Source organism: Aythya ferina, assembly GCF_964211825.1.
Source record: "Aythya ferina genome assembly, chromosome: 3".
Classification (NCBI taxonomy): Eukaryota; Metazoa; Chordata; class Aves; order Anseriformes; family Anatidae; genus Aythya; species Aythya ferina.
Genome location: NC_140298.1, coordinates 39,724,677 through 39,741,023, shown reverse-complemented (window position 1 = coordinate 39,741,023; position 16,347 = coordinate 39,724,677). Strand labels below are relative to the sequence as shown.

Below are 16,347 nucleotides of genomic sequence, written 5' to 3'. Positions count from 1 at the left end.
TTTTCGGAGTTGAAGGGGACAACGAGGACCCTATTCTCACCTTGCTGACCAAGAAAATAACAGTTTTCAGTGTAATTACTCTGACATGTGGGTAGGGAAGACAGGATATGTAGACCCAGTGGCAGTTTTTGCCATGGGGAGAATTAATATACTTTCCCAGGAAAGAGGTGAGACTATACCTGTGTCACCAGCCCAAAAGACATGAGGCAATCGGTCTGCAAGGGAAACACAGTTGGGCCCAGATGTGATGAACGAGGTCATCTGCATGGCACTGTGCATAAGGAACATGCTCCAGGACATCAGGATTTGCTACACCACGTTGCAGGGGAGGTTCAGTTCAGATATTTGAGCTGAAAAGTCTGTCTACACAACAGGCAACTTGTTTTGCAGTTTAGCATGTTAATGCTAAATGTTTTGCGTGTTAATTGTACTTGCTTTTGGTAATTTGGCATGGAGTACAGAGGAAAGGGAAACCATAGGTTTACCCTAGCATCAAACTCAAGAACATAATGCAGTTTATATCAGTATTAATATGACAAGTTAGGCTGTCTTATTCAGTGAAACAATACTGTACTTTGTATAAATAATAAGCTTGAACAGATATTTCAATGTTTTTCCCCTGTGAGAAGCTGAAAATGTCCATCATCATTATGATAAAACAAAACATTGATGTATAGAGATTGTACGTTGCCTTGCTTTTCACCTTGTGGGAATGATACATTTAAAAGAAAAGAAGAAACTTCATTGTGAAAACAAACAAACAAACAAACAAAAACCCTCTATATTATGCAAGGTGTTTTGTTTTTGTTTTTGTTTTTTCCGGAAAGTACCATTACTTTAAGGTATTATTATTTTCAAAATATATCAGAGAAATCAGAACTAAAAAAGACCGTATTTTCTTATTTAGCCAGGACTCTACAACTGCATAGGCATTGAGGCCAAACAAAAACCAGTCATGACCAATATTTAATCTGACTCATATAAATTACCTTGTACAATTTCACTCGGTAATTCCTTCACCAAGCTTGTAATAGCATACTGCTAAATAAAAGATTGTGATCTGATAGGTAGCATTTTCATTTATGCTAATAGTTCCAATGATTTTAAAAGAGCTAATCACATCCACATTAGGGATGAATAATAGCATGTGAAGCTCACACTGCATTGATACTGAAACTACTACTGTCTTGCATTCTGGATAAGCATTCTGTAAGGATTTGGGCCTGGGGGGAGATGATCTTGGATGTGAAGTTCTTTCCTTTATCCCCTTCTGCATCTGTCTTCTCAGTCTGCAGATGGTTGGACTTCTCTTGTGGTGAGAATCTCTCCTGGTACCTGACTAGCAGGAGCACCAAAAGGCATGAGCCCTTTCTTGAACTATCCCACTTTTGCCCTGCAGAAGACAGAACTACCTAGTGTCAGCCCTTCAGGATGACTGTACATAGCCCTCTGGGGATTGGCTTTGGCTTTTGGACAGAATGGTGTGAAATGGGGCATACGGCTTAGCCACAAGAGCCATCACTTGGACCTACAGGGGGAATATGCAGACCTTCATAATATGACTGTAGTATCCATTGCTAATACGCATACACTGGGACAGTGAATCCGAGTCTTATTTTGCAAGATCCCAGTGTTGAACAATTCTTCATGTTGAAGTTCCTTATCGTAGAGATCATGTTCATGCTTCATTGTGCTTCACGCTGCATTTCACATTGTGTTTGTACAGGCTAGGTACATGCATAGGTTTGCCATCAATGGCTATGATTGCACAAGCATGCAACAAGAGGTGTTAAGGATGCTCCAGAAAGTCATTTAAAATTCTGATAGGACTACATGGTAGCTACTGAATTCTCTGACTGATGGTACTTTGAGGAAACTTCATTTAGCACTCCTAGAAATTTGACAGGAAGAATAAGTGATTCCCAAAGAACCCCTCAGAAACAGTTGAAAGTTAGAGGCCAGCATATTTGTTTTAGAAGACTGCTGACTGAGCCCTCCTATTGGTGAGTCTGATGAAGCTTTTCTTTTGTTCTCTTCAATTTAGCATCCTCCACTTTTTGCAAATGATTTACCACACACTGGAGCCATATCATGGTGGGAGAGAAAAACATGGATTCCACAGAAGCTATCATCCTTCAGCTTCTGTGTCTTCTCTTTTGCAAAACTAACGCATACATAGAGAAAACAATATACTACTGAAGGCAGATATTCTTACTAGTGAAGTAAGTCTCCCAAAGAGAGGGGGCTCTAGTCCAATTTGTGCCAGAAATTAGAGCTAAGAAACTAGCAGCATCAAGAGCAACCCACCTAGCAGCAGCCAAATGCTGTATCTCATATACTAGCATTAACTTTAGTGACACAGCGTGTGAACCTTTCAGAAGGCATAGAGAATGTTGGGAGTGGAAAGCAAAGAAATTTTTAGATGGAGGGAAATAGCTTTCATATTTCGATAAGCTACAAAAATGCTTTTTCCAGACAGAGGTGTTTTATATTACGCCATTCCTGTTGGTCGTTTGAGGGGGTTTTCATTAGAAGTATGAACTACTTGCCACAGTAATAAAGGTCAGGCACTATTGTGCCTCTTTATGATACTGACTAGCACAAGTTGTGTATACAAACCCAGGAAATATTTATTTATGTAGAATACCTACTTAAATAGTGGACTACAAATCATTTAAAGATGCCTATGATATGAATCATGCCACAATTTCACGGATAAGTGGAAACATTATGCAACTTATTGAGTTTTTAAAGCACTAACGATTGTGAACTACATAGCAGACTTGAGCTGGACCTTTTCACCCCTTCTAATATATGCTGTGGCTATTTAATATTCCTCACTGGGGAGTAATGCTGGCATACAAGTCAGCAATATATTAGGCACTGGAGCCATGAACCTAGTGAGAACATAAACTAAACTGATTTTCAATTTTGGTACATTACAAAAAGGGCTATTATTGTGAGGTTAGAGATGTCAAAGTTGGTGACCTGGTATAATGAAGTATTCCTTGCTACATAGTCAAGCATGAAAAGTAATTGGAGGCGGTATAAACTTTTAGAGGCTTAGGGTTTTTTCCCCCCCAAAAAATAAATATTCTTTTACATACTCCCCTTTTTTTTTAAAAAAAAATATAATCATTTTTGTGAAGCATCATAAAAGCGGAAGAGACCTTTCTGTAAAATTTGCAGTTAACGGAGAAGTGTGTGTTTAAAAATGAGGTTACATCTTAACGCTTGGGTTACTTACATAATGCATTGATGAAAAGCAAGTTGCTACCTGCCAGCTAGGAATGACATTAAAATATTATGGCAGCATGTGACCAGCTTTAGAGCTTAAAATCTTGAAAGGACACAGACAATGTCTCCTTTGAAGAAAATTCCTGAAGATCACTTTACAGTTTTTGCTAGGCTTTAAAATGCAAGCTAAAATACCCCATGTCCAAGCAGCAGAGATGAAAGTTGTTATTTCTTAGCTTCAACGTTTACATCTGAAAAAACAACTTCTAAAATGAGCAGAGATTTTCTGTAAGAAAAAAGGTGTTAACATTTATCCTAAGAAATTCTGTAGTAATACAGTGAATCCCATCCTACAGGTGTTAGTAACAACTCCACATCCTGATTTACAGCACTGGCTTTGACCAATCTATTTCTAATTTCCCCCGGTATAGATATTGTGTGAGCTGGCACAGCATCACTCCCAAACCACTAGACTGCAGAGGGCACTCCTATATAAGAAGGAATTGCAGTCTCCAGGCTCATTTACTTTTAGTCTCGATGATTCATTGTTATTTTTTCTTCTTTAATAATTAATGACACTATTATTACACTACAAGGAAAATATTATTATTATTGACAATTGGTTTTGTTATGATTATTTTATTTTTTCCCCCAAGTTTATGCAATTACAATGTCTGTCAGTGCTCATATCATTTTTGGGTCATCAGTCTCAGAAATTAAACATACAACAGAAGGAATACCTATTAATATACCATCCCCAGGCATAACTTGAGTAAAGCAGTGCAGACTACCTTTCCCATGTGCCTGGAAAGTCAGAAAAGTTCTGTCTGAGGCTGGCCATCCTTGGAGCAATCCTCTTCCTCTTGTCCCATTTCTAGAAATGTTTGTTGAAAGCATTACTTTGGTCTGGACTTCAGCTGTGATAGATGATTGCAAGAAAAGAAGCAGCTTCTCAAGCAATGGGGCCTGAGCTTTTTGGAGTGGATCTCTCCGCCCTGAAAAGCTTGCTTTTCAGGACCTGGGGCTGTATAGACAGGGTGTTTGTATGTATGAACAGGATGTTCTCCTGTATGAACAGGAGAGCTGTAGTTTGCTTGGTGCAGCAGAGGCACAGGGTGCAGAGCATGCGGCAGAGGCAATGTTATTAACTGGGGACTTTCTGAATAGTGGGCATGTGGGATAAGGCTGCCATAATTTAGACTACTCTAGAACTGTTATATTAGGCCATTAAAACTTTGAGATGACTCAAGATTTTAAAGAAGCAAGTGTAGTTTATGGCTACTGTGGTCCTAACCCACGTTCCCTCTATAAGTGAGAGGTAAAGTCTGTAGTGGCATCACCCGTCATCTCAGCCTTAGAGATGAACAGCTTAAAGCCTACAGTTTAAATGTGCTTCCAATATTTAGTTGTTTGTTTTGTTTTGTTTTGTTTTGTTTTGTTTTGTTGTTGTTTTTTTAATGAGTACAAGTCCATACTAGCTTTGGCTTCTGCATGGGACACAGCTCATGTATCATCCAACAGACAACAGATGGGTCATTCTGTTTCCTGTGGGTAGTGGAAAGTGATCTGCCTTTTCACACTTACTTCTGGAAGCTTGTGACATGGAAAGTGTAAGATCAAGATAATGCTGCATGAAAGACCTGACTAAGCAAGGACAGAGAGACATGGCTGGTGGAGTAGCAAATACACTTCCACAGCTGAGCCCTGATTCATGTTTATTTTCAAATTGAAGACCTCACATTTCAAGTGAGATATTTGCTCAGTAAAATACATGCATTTCGTATTTCATTACCACATGCTATATATCTAGTACAGTGGTTAAGAAATGAAGGAGTGTGGAAAGGGCTGTGATTCAGGGGAGCTGTAACCATAAAGATTCCACTGAATGGGATTTTCCCTTGTTCCAAACTGTTATCTCACTAGATAAAAACATTGTGCTTTATGATTAAGTTAATTGTGCTGGACAAGCCAGTCTGCAGTCCTAGAAGCCTGGATTTTCAAATGTGCTGAGCACTGGCAGCTGCAACTAAAGTCAGTGGGGGCATTTAAAGTGCAATTAAATGCAAAGTTCTCTAAAAATTCAGTCCAGAGGCTGGCTGTAAAATTGGAGCAGAGATGCCGCCTTGCCTCACAGGGGTGCTGTGAATGTTCATGGCAGACTGAGAAGTTACACTGAAAAGGCTCTGTAAAATGAAGCCTTTCATCTGAGCAGGGTTTGAACGTTAAAATAAGGCCTTGAGCCTGAAGACTGAAGAGGCAACAAACATGTATGGGTTGCCCATTTGTAGACTGAATGAATCTATCTACCACATGGACTGAATTAGTGTTGTGCAAGCATATCTAATTCTAGCATTCCCTGACTCTTTTTTTTTTTTTTTTTTTTTTTTTTTTAATATAGGTAATATGCATAGACAATGTGTATTTAAGTAAGAAATCTTTATAAAAATCATACAATAATTCAGGCTGAAAGAGATGCTGGTAGGTCATACAGTTAAACTCCTGCTCAAAGCAGGGTCAATACTGAAGTCAGACAAAGTTTTTTCGGGGCTTTTACCAGATGGGTCTTGAAAACTGAGGTAATATTCATAACGGTTTGAGGCAGCTGGTTCCATTGTTTAACTTTTGAAAAGGCCAGGTATCATTTGGACAGGTATCTTCATATTTAGATATTCAGCTAAGCATGTAGTTGAGGATATATTTAAACAGTGTAAAAATATAGGGTTGGGAAAACAGAAGGAGAAAAGTTGGTTTTAGTCCCAGTATACATGTGCTACAGAAAAAAAAAAAAAAAAAAAAAAAAAAAAAAAGGAGTTGGGAGGAGGGGGAGTTCTAAAATGTAAGTATTACCAACCTGGGTTCTTTTTCTTGTCATATATCAGTTGTATTTTGGAATTTGATTACACTGTTAAGTCTGGTAAAATTAAATAAGACCTTATGCTTTTGATATACAGTCCAGAATGTCTAGAACTTAGAAACTGCTATAATCTATTTTCTGAATATTCATTGTGGAATACCTAAAGTGGAAAATCACAGCCCAAGCACCTTGGTTTGGGTTTATCTGCTAAGTTACCCAAATTACACAAGGTTTTATTTAACAGCTGAAGCAAATCACCAGCATCAAGTAAACTCTAGAACAAATGTCTTAATAATGGATGAGGGGAGATCACTGACTTTCGCAAAGTTTTTGGCACCGTCTCCCATAACTTACTTTTAGACAGACTGACAAAGTACAGGCTAGGTAAATGGATAGTAGGGTGGAATGAAAACTGGCTGACCTGCTCTGCTGAAAACAGTTGGGACCAGTGGCATGAAGCCTAGCAAGTCACTAGTGGTATACCCAAGGGTTTAATACTAGGGCCAGTATTGTTTAACATCTTTATTAATGACCTGGTGAGGGTACAGAGTTCACTCTCAGCAAGTTTTCTGGGAGGAGTTGTTGATAGACAACATGGCTGTGCTGCCATTCAGAGACACCTTAAGAGGTCAGAGAAATAAGCTAATAGGAAGTTCAACAAAGAAATGTGCCAAACACACTTCCCTGGGAAGAGTAACCCCAGGCACCACCATGTGTTGGGGCATGTATGGCTGGAAAGTAGCATGGCAAAGAAGGCCTCAGGAATTCTGGTGGACACCAATTTGACCATAAGCCACCAATATGCAAGTACAGCAAAGGCCAAACAGCATCCTGGGCTGTATTAGGAACAGCATGGCCAGAAGGTCGAGGGAGGTGATCCTTCCTTTCTACTCAACACTGGTGGGACATACCTGTAGTGCTGGGTTTTGTTCTGGCTTTCCCAGTACAGCAAAGACATAGACATATTGGAGTGAGTTCAACCAAGGACTATGAAGATGATTAAGGGACTAGTGCATCTGACATGTGAAGAGAGGCTGAGAGCTGGGACTGTTGAGCCTGAAAAAGAGAAGATGCAGGAGGGATCTCATCAATGTGTAAAAATACCCTAAGGGAGGGTGTAAAGAAGACAGAGCCAGGCTCTTTTCAGTGGTACCAGTGAAAACTAAGAGTCAATAGGCACAAATACAGACAGAAACTTCCATTCTTCCATCTAAAAAGAAAATAATAATAAAAAAAAAAAAAGTATTTTTACTATGAGGCTAATCAAACACTGAAATAACTTGGGAAATCTCTGCCCCTGCAAATATTCAAAACAAAACTGGATATGGTCCACTGAAAGTGACAAGCTTTTGTTAACTGTTTTTGTCATGAAGTTGGACTAGACAATTTTCAGAGGTGTCTTCCAACCTCAACCATTCTGTGATAAGGTAGGCAATATTTTTTTCCAGATTCTTTTTTGTTCACTTTCCTTGCAATATTGGTAGGATAGACCAATCTCTATCCTGTTCTAGTTTGGGTTTTCTGCTGTTTTCTTCTTTTAGAACTCAATCTTTTCCCTTTGTGGATGCTGCTGCCTAATTTTATAAGTTAATATAGTGTTCTGCTAGGCCTCCTAAACTGCTTCTTCTTCAGCAAGTGGATCTTCAGAGCAGCATCATTGAGTGTCCCACTGGGAAAATATATTAAACAAAACACAGTGTGGAATGTAGCAAAAACTGAAATTGAAATACTCTCCCTAATCTCCCTACAGTAGAAACCAAACTTATTTCAATGTACTATTTGAACTGAACAGGCTGAAGACTTGTAAAAGGCAAGAACTAATTTGCCCACAACTACATGTAAACTGAAGAAGTGACTATGAATGTGAGCTGACATATAGCACTAAGGTTAAATTATTATATAAGAATAGAAATTTGTAATTTAAATAATTTCAGGGAGTGGTGCTAGGGAAATAAAAATACCAAAGCTGAATACCCATAATAATAATCATTAGAATTAGCAGTAAATATTGCCCTGCAGTGTGCTGTTACAGCTGAGACCATTTTGCAATGTCTAAGACACTATGTCATGGTGATTTATATGCTTGTCTACCTAAATCTTAGAGCAAAAGTATATTCTATTGTCTTGACACATTTCCTGTCTTTCACTGAATGGTTGTGACTGGTCTACTCTGAAAACAGAGTAGACCTATCTCTGGATAGGTTTTTCAAATAAGTATTTAACCACATAGTGAGTGACATGACATAAACTCAGCAGTGTACCTTTCCAGGATGATGGAAACACTTTTAAATAAAAATTCAAAAATCATGGAAATATAACAAGCTATTTAAATGATTAATACTTTGATTATTAGTAGACTAGCAGATAATTACAGGCTGATTCACAATGTTACGTTATTATAATAGCTACCCGTACTTGAATTTTGGGAACATTCAAAAATTGTTCAGCACAACTGTAAAAGACTTTTCAAAGTCTATAATACTTCACAGGCAAGTAGACTCAATACTATGTCAAACTGCACATGTTAATTATGGGAGAACCCCACACCATTTTCTTTCTGTACTTTCTGCTTTTTTCTTTCTAACAAACATTCCTTTGAAAACTACTTGTTCCCATTGGCCTTCATTAATGTTTCTTGTTTTTTGTTGTACTGAGTAAAATAAGATTCACTGGTATTAATTTATATCATGAGACCATGTAATGAGTGGCATTAGATCATCTCTTTTGTTCATTCAAAATTCTAGGTAGAATTAATCTTCCAAACCTTAACTCCCCATTTCAGCAATGCCTCAAGCATTTATTTTGTGATAGTGATATTCAGGCTGATTTTCAGTCTCATTTTCTTGCGTGTTTTGGGTTAGGCTGAAAGATACTGCATGGGGGAAAAACATCACTTTATTTCTTTTAAAATCTATCCTCATTTTCTGTACTTGGTTTTACTCTACCTCTGTGTTTAGATATTTTTTGTTGTTCAGGGAGAAGGAGTATTATGCTCTTCCTTTGAAGAAATCTATCAATAACAGTTCTTCAAGATCTAATTTTTTCCAGTATCCTGAACTCTCATAAAGGCTGTTGCTTTTGGTTAAAGACTGTCACAAACAAACATTTGTAGGAAGAGCAGAGGTGTTTCTCCAACACCGTTCTGTGTCATACATGACAACTAAAATCAAGACCAAAATAGCTAATTTAGAAACAGCAGTTAAAGGACCAAAAAGTCAGTTCCCATCAAACATAAGCAATTTTTGTGCTCTGTTGAGATATTTATGAAATCCAGATAGAGAAATTAACATTTCTGAATTATCCTAGAACAAATGATGGGGAGTGGGATCACGCTGGGTTGTATAACATCCTCTTCTATAAAAATATTTTCCATTATATTTTGTGGAACATTTATAACCCAAAGGATTCATGCAAAAATCCAGAACATTATTGTAACAATATAAAGGGAAATAACACATAGCAGAATGATAATTGCTTACCACGATGTAGGGATTAAAATGTAGTCAATCTCTTTGCTTGCTTCTAACATTTTGCTGCAGTCATGGTAATACGATAGAGTTCATACAGTGAAGGCAAAATTGCATGCAACAATTCTGTCTCTTCTTCTAGCACTTTTTAAATCAAAGTGATTTATACTTGGGTTGTTAAACCAAAGAGAAAGCACATGAAGAATATATCTCTATCAATAATTCCCATCTATGTGTCGCTGGGGGACACACAGAGAAAAATATTTTCCTCAACATCATTTGTACTGCAAACACATTGCACACAATGGCTGAAACAAGGATATCAGGCACTGTGTAATCACATAATAAAAGGTAGTTATTGATCTGAATTTTGTGTTTAAAGTACATACATCAGACAGAAAAGAGAAAAAGGAGGAATACCAGAACATGACTGGACAGTGAGACAAGAGAGGCTAAGGGCCTGGCCCAATATTGCTTAGGAAGATGGCAGGAACTGCTTTCCCCAGCATCTCAGCCAGCACTTCAATAACATTCTCTTGAGTAAAAGGAGAACTGGAAGATAAATAAAATGGGTAACTTTTTATCTTCCTTCAATGAAACATGTAAGTTGGTTTCAATTTGAAGTTCAGATGAAGGTTGAGTCTTGTCTTATTTTATCTAAATGAGTTCATCTGTCTCATATCATGGCTCTACTTTGTTATGCATTTTAGCCTTCTGGTCTTTTTCATGCTAGGTAGTAAATACTGTCTCTTTTCAACAGTCGAAATGTCAGGACATGATCATTCTGAATGTCCAAGATGAAATCTCTGAAATGCTGCATTTCTTTTTCTGTGATCTCTGTAAAGAAGCCAAACATGATTTCCTTGTTTATAGGGCTAGAGGACTGGAAGTGACCCCTGGGGTCACTGAGTCCAGTGCAGTGAATTCAGCCCAGTGCACATATCTTATAATCTTTTTCACATGCTCACAGACTGGTTTTGTGGGTTTATTTTTGGTGGTTTGAACACTTCCCTGCAAACAGACACTAGACTGGGAAACAAGATTTTTCTTTTTGGTGGAAAGTGAAGCCTAAGAGCCCTCAAGCAGAAAAGACCTTACAGAATCAGTCATATTTCATGAAGATGACCTGAGGAGGGGTTCTGCCTGGCATGTCAGTAGGTGCAACATGGTCCTGATGTCACCACTATTACCCATCTCAGTGATGGTGCCCACCTTAGCTTTCTGCGTCTCAGTTTCCCCATCTGTACCTAAGGAACAATAACTGTGAAGTGGCATCAGATCTGCTGGTGAAGAGCTTTAAATTGTATTTTTACTCAGTCTGAAGCAGGCCAGAGCAATCCATGCAGCTTCAGCTCCTGTTACATGTGATAAATTTACCTTAATTTTAAAATAATCATGATCTTGTCTTACCTTTTTATGATTAGCAGTTTAAGTTGGAAAGGTCACTCCTTTCTCTGGTAGTTCAAGTTTGGTTTAAACTCAAATAGTTTAAGGATATATCATGTCATAGAATGCCAGATACTGCATTCCTTCACACTACTGAAATCATTGTTTCTTTCTGTTAGGAAGCATAATTTTTTCACAGATCCACTCAGGTTTACTTTCCCTGGAAAAAAAAAAAAAAAATGTAGCCTTTATATTACAAACATTTCCTCATTCAGAGCCATTCAGACACCTACCAGATCAAGTTTTAGGCAAACAGAGGATTTTTACCAAGGATTTATCACTCATTAATTTTGATCTAGAGATTCTCTTTTTTTCTAAGAACTATTTTTCAATGTCAGGCTTTTTTTGGACACAATCAGGCTTTTTTGAACATAATGGAATAATGACATAACCTTCATTGTAACATCTCAAATGCAACAATATAATACATTTGCTTAAGTCTGGGAGAAGGAAACCAAACCAATTTATTATAGCCTGTTGATTCACACTCACATGCTGTGCAGTTCGTGTGAAGGCCCCATTTACTTTTTCACATGAACTGCCACAGCATGGTTTAAATAGAGATTTCTCTAGCAGTGGTGTTAAGGCTCCTCATTAACATCATTTCTGGAGTCACTGGGCCAAGTATATCCCTAGTGCAATTCCACTGATCTCAGTGGGGTTATCCTTGAGATATATTTGGTCCATTGTTTCTACAGAATCTCTTTGTTCTTTTTTGATCTCTTTAAGAATTTTGTTACTTTGAACATTTCTCACATAGCAGGTCATCGCATTAAAAAGTTCACAAAATTTATAAGTAATTTCTTCAGTATTTCTACATGTTTATACTATGAGATATGTGATTATATCCAATTGTTGCTTGCTTTTTTTCAGTAATCTGCACATATATCCCATTTTTCCAGGAAAATAAATAAACATACTGTGAGTTTCTCTTCTTGTTTGTTTTTTAAATAATTTCAAAACTTGACATAGCTACAAAAATCTGAGACAGACTGCAGGTGCATTTGGTATTATCTTCTGCCCAGCCCTCTCTTGCAATTTCTGGGGGAAAATAAATAAATAAATAAATAATAGAACAATAAAACTCCCAGGCCTAATGTATTCTCACCTGAAAAAGAAAAAAAAAAAAGTGTTGTTGTTTTTTTTTCTCTGATGCTTTGTGTCAGTATTAAATGTTTATATTCATGGTCTTTTTCCTTGTTTGTTTTTTTCTTTTAATTCTGGAAAAAATTATGTACAACTTCAAAAGAAAAATAAAATCACAAAATTCTGGGTGTGTTAGGTGTGTAGTTAATGACCATTCTCTATATTATGCATATAAATGTGATTTACATGATTTAGATTTTTGTTCAGAAGAGTGAAGAGTCTTATGAGGGAAGTTATGTTATGTATGTATGTATGTATGTATGTTATGTATGTTTACATAACAAAGTAAAGCGGTCCGTAGCATAAGTCGTGGGTAAATGGAAAATACATCTCATTCTCAAAACACCATCTCATATTCCTTTCTGTATATTACTGCAGGTTTGCACAGGCATTGGTGGCCACATTAATCTATATTAATTTTTCCAGGAAATTATTAACTCAGCACATGAACCTCTTTATTTGACTTTGCATCCAAAGATTCTGTCTCTGTCTCTGTCAATTAAATCTCGTTTTCACTAAATCCATAATCAGCAGAGGAAAATGACTTGGACCAGGATCCATGGTTCCCTGAGCTCATACTTATCTTCCTGTCAAGATCTTTTTGTTCTCCAAACTCTTAAAATAATTAAGTCCTAACGTGAGATTGCATTTTTCAGGGAACAGCCTACAGGCTCCAGAGGAATTAAACCCCTGCATGTTAACTGCTGCTTGAAGAAGAATCATTTGGGTCTGTTGATAACAAATGAGGATGTGCTAGCATGGAAAGTTCTGCTGCCTGAATGACTTTTGCTTTACACACAGACATGTGTTCAGCAAAGTGCTACAAGAGAAGGGCACCTGTGAGTTGCATTACTATTCAGATACACGACTGTAATATTTGTGTAAATCTTCCAGTCCATTTCAGTATGTTATTAACATTCAGGGCAGAATGATACTGCCTCTAAATAAGGATGTAAAAAACTCATTTAAAACTACTCAGTAGCAAAGCTTGTGTTCAAACTGCACACATAGTATTGGTTTATGTTTATAGTGATTTATATGTTAGACAGAATGGAAAAATGTAATTTAGTTTTATTTAACATCTCTCTCAGAATCCTAAAGACTGCTTTCAGATGAATTAGGTGCTGGTAAGTATAGTGACTATGTAGGCAAACATTAACAGCCAAGCTTCAGTCAGGAACAGCCCTGCTTGTTATATTATGTGTTAAGAAAGACGATGTTAGTTACAAACCTGAAGTTGTCCCTGTGCTCTTTTCAAAAGTGCAATGTGATCATTTATCTACAGAGCAGTAGAGCTCAGATAAAGTGCTGAAGGCCTCATCTGAAAGCTGGTGCTTTCAGGCAACACCCGGTACATCACTGAAATGTTTGCATTACACTGCTCCAATCTCAGCATGTTATTCATGTCTTCCAGGTCCACATATCATTGAGACCAAGTAGAAACCTATTGAGCCATGTTTTAATTCTGACCTTTATACACAGAGTGATCCATGAACAATACAAAGTTCAAAACCAAGGCATTAACCTGTAGCTATATTTCTTGATTAGCTCCTAGAATTTCCCTATATAAGCATCACAGATTTCAGAGATTTACGTGAAATCTTGATTTTGTGTATTGTAATATCTGGTCTTGTGCAACACAATAGAGCCTCCTGAAGCAAGAATACAAGAAATGGGACATACAGCTTCTGCCCTGTGGTTAGAGACACTCTGCTGAGCATACCATCATTGGGATGCACATCTTGCAAAATACTGCACAGACCCAGAGAGTCGGGGTGCCATTTTTACGTGGTCAGAGTGCTCTTGGGGACTAACAGCATCTCTTCCCCACCTCAAGCCTCAGGGCAACTAAGTACTCATTGCAAACTAAGAGCACCTGGTACCTTTCAGAAACAAACAAACAAAAACTTCGCATGCATGTCCTGGAGTAACATTTCCACCTAGCATATATTCTTGTTGCATCATGGCTAGGTCTTCATTGTGCTCATAAGGTACCTCCTCCAGGGGGTGGTGCAGATGGGACCTCTTCATTGGTGCCCTCACTGCAAGCCTTCAAAGAACTCCTGAGGACTGTGGGGCCATCACAACGTCACCATCCTTTGGTGCAAGTGGGGAAGGGTATCTTGAATGGCTTTTCACCATTTGTGGTAATGATTTTTGTTGATACCCAAGATTTGCATTGCAAGGGAAAAAACAACTTTTAGCTCCAGGATGATACTATGAGAGAGCTTAAATGCAAACAACTTTCTCATACTGGAAGAATAAAAAAATATTATAATATTTTTTCCTACTCTTTTTTTTAGCTCAGGGGCCTCGCCTCACAGTAAAGTCTCACAAACATCAGCATTACAAAGAAAGGAAAAAACAAGAACTTAGGCTTTCAAAGTGCATAGTCCAGCTCTGAACTGTGTTGTAACAAACCCACTCAGGGCACTGGTAAAATCTGTTCTCTGGCTAAATAAAATAAGATGAAAGGAATGATACCACATAAACTTTTGTGTTTAATTCTATTTGCAGAAATTTGATGTGCAGAATCATGCATGACCATTTTAATAATGCTGGATCCACTGTCAACTGAAGGACACTTGGATGAAGTACTGGAAATTATTTTATTTTTTTTCAGTAAGAATCACTAACAGTGATGAGTAACTTCCTGGCTATTAAGTGCATCAGGCAACGGACATTGTTCCTCAACCTGATAAACTCCTAGCAGGGAACTTCCCTTCCCTGTGGTTGCTGTTCTGCCCTGGGCTTTTGTCTCTTCAGATCAGGCAGCTCCGTATAATCTAGACAGTCAAACATTGAGCAATCAGTACCACCATGACTGTGTTTTTAATGAGAAAAGCAGTTAAATAAATGGAATGTCATTAAGACACACGACTGTTTTGGAGATGATGCCAGCAGTATAACAGAAAGTTACGTTAAAATATTACTTGCTATACATTTATTTTTAATGCATATGAAATTATAGAAACAAACCACTTTAACTAGCTGAAGAAATTGAGACTCTTTGCACACACTATTTCAAATCCCAGAAGTATTTCAACCTCTTGGAGTTGTCTCTTGAACTGTCAAAGAGGGATCTGGACAGTCTCTTAGCGTCTCTGACTATTAAACCCTTAAGTGACGTATCTATATGCTTAAGAAACAGGGTCAGCAGACAGAAATGTACCAATGTTAAAAAAAAAAAATAGGATGGAACAGATTGGTTTTTAGAATATTGCCATGAAACCCTTTGCCCTCGGCTGACTGAGTTTGTTCCAAGATTCAATGTTCACTTTAACATCACATGAAACAAAGTGGTGTGGGCAAATATTCCTGTCATGTGCTTCAGCTGTGTTTTTTTCATGGTGCCTTATTCTGAAACTGTTTTGCTCAACACATTCAAAACTCACTCCCATTTGCTGCACCATTTCTGCTGCAGCGGTCAAGATCTAAAGACACTTTAACCGAATAAGAAGCAATGGGAAATGTTAAAGCCTTGCTAACAAAGACAGTAATTCTTTTGCTGTGTTTTTCTTGTTTTGTGCTTGCAATTACATTTTCCCATTTAGAAAGGATAAATAATATCTGTGTCTCATGTCAGTCACACTGTTATTAATAAACCAGACAAACTTTTGAATTTCTAGCTGTTACTCCACCTAAGAAGTACTGCCTGCTTCACCAGGTGAAATGAAGATTATCCCCTTTTCTTGAAATCATCCTTTAGCTGCCAGCAATTCACAAGACCCCACTTCTGCAAAGACTGACCACCCACTACCAGACAGAGAACCACTGAAGAAATGGTAAAGAAGAAAACAGAGGTTTTGGCTTTTAGTAGAGGTCTCAGACCTGCTTTTTTTTAGAATTTTATTTGTTTCTCTATTCTGAAGATAGATAGAAATTAATTAGGTTCCACAGTTTTCACAGTATAACCAGTTAAACATTATTTAGTTGTCTTTCTTACCAATGTGGATAAATGTTTTACAGGGTAATGCAGACAATGGGACAGAATCTGTTGAGTCATCACTTTTGTTCTCAGTCAAAGTTCTGTATTTCTCAGCTTTTCAGCATCCTAGATATATCCCCCATGGTGACCACAGTGGTGATACCATTATTGCTGGTTTCACCCAAGAAATTTAGTGCTTTTCTTTAAGGGGGAACTGAAACTCAAACAAAAACTTCCCAGATATCCAAGGACAACTCAAATGGTTGAAG

General features: G+C 37.6%; 2 long non-coding RNA genes across 4 annotated transcripts in view; one reads left to right on the top strand and one right to left on the bottom strand.

The window, feature by feature from the left end:
• The window catches only part of LOC311433481, a 153,726-nt gene extending 138,325 nt beyond the window's left edge, over positions 1–15,401 (top strand). For all 3 annotated transcript variants that reach the window (XR_014690771.1, XR_014690772.1, XR_014690773.1), the window contains 2 exons: positions 12,807–12,989; positions 14,668–15,401. This is a non-coding gene — a long non-coding RNA (uncharacterized lncRNA). The remainder of the gene's footprint in view (positions 1–12,806; positions 12,990–14,667) is intronic.
• LOC311433485 overlaps positions 1–16,347 on the bottom strand; it is a 90,806-nt gene that overhangs the window by 27,787 nt on the left and 46,672 nt on the right. Inside the window, exons 5-6 of the long non-coding RNA XR_014690777.1 lie at positions 10,969–11,164; positions 7,003–7,147 (exon numbers count right to left, since the gene is read on the bottom strand). This is a non-coding gene — a long non-coding RNA (uncharacterized lncRNA). The remainder of the gene's footprint in view (positions 1–7,002; positions 7,148–10,968; positions 11,165–16,347) is intronic.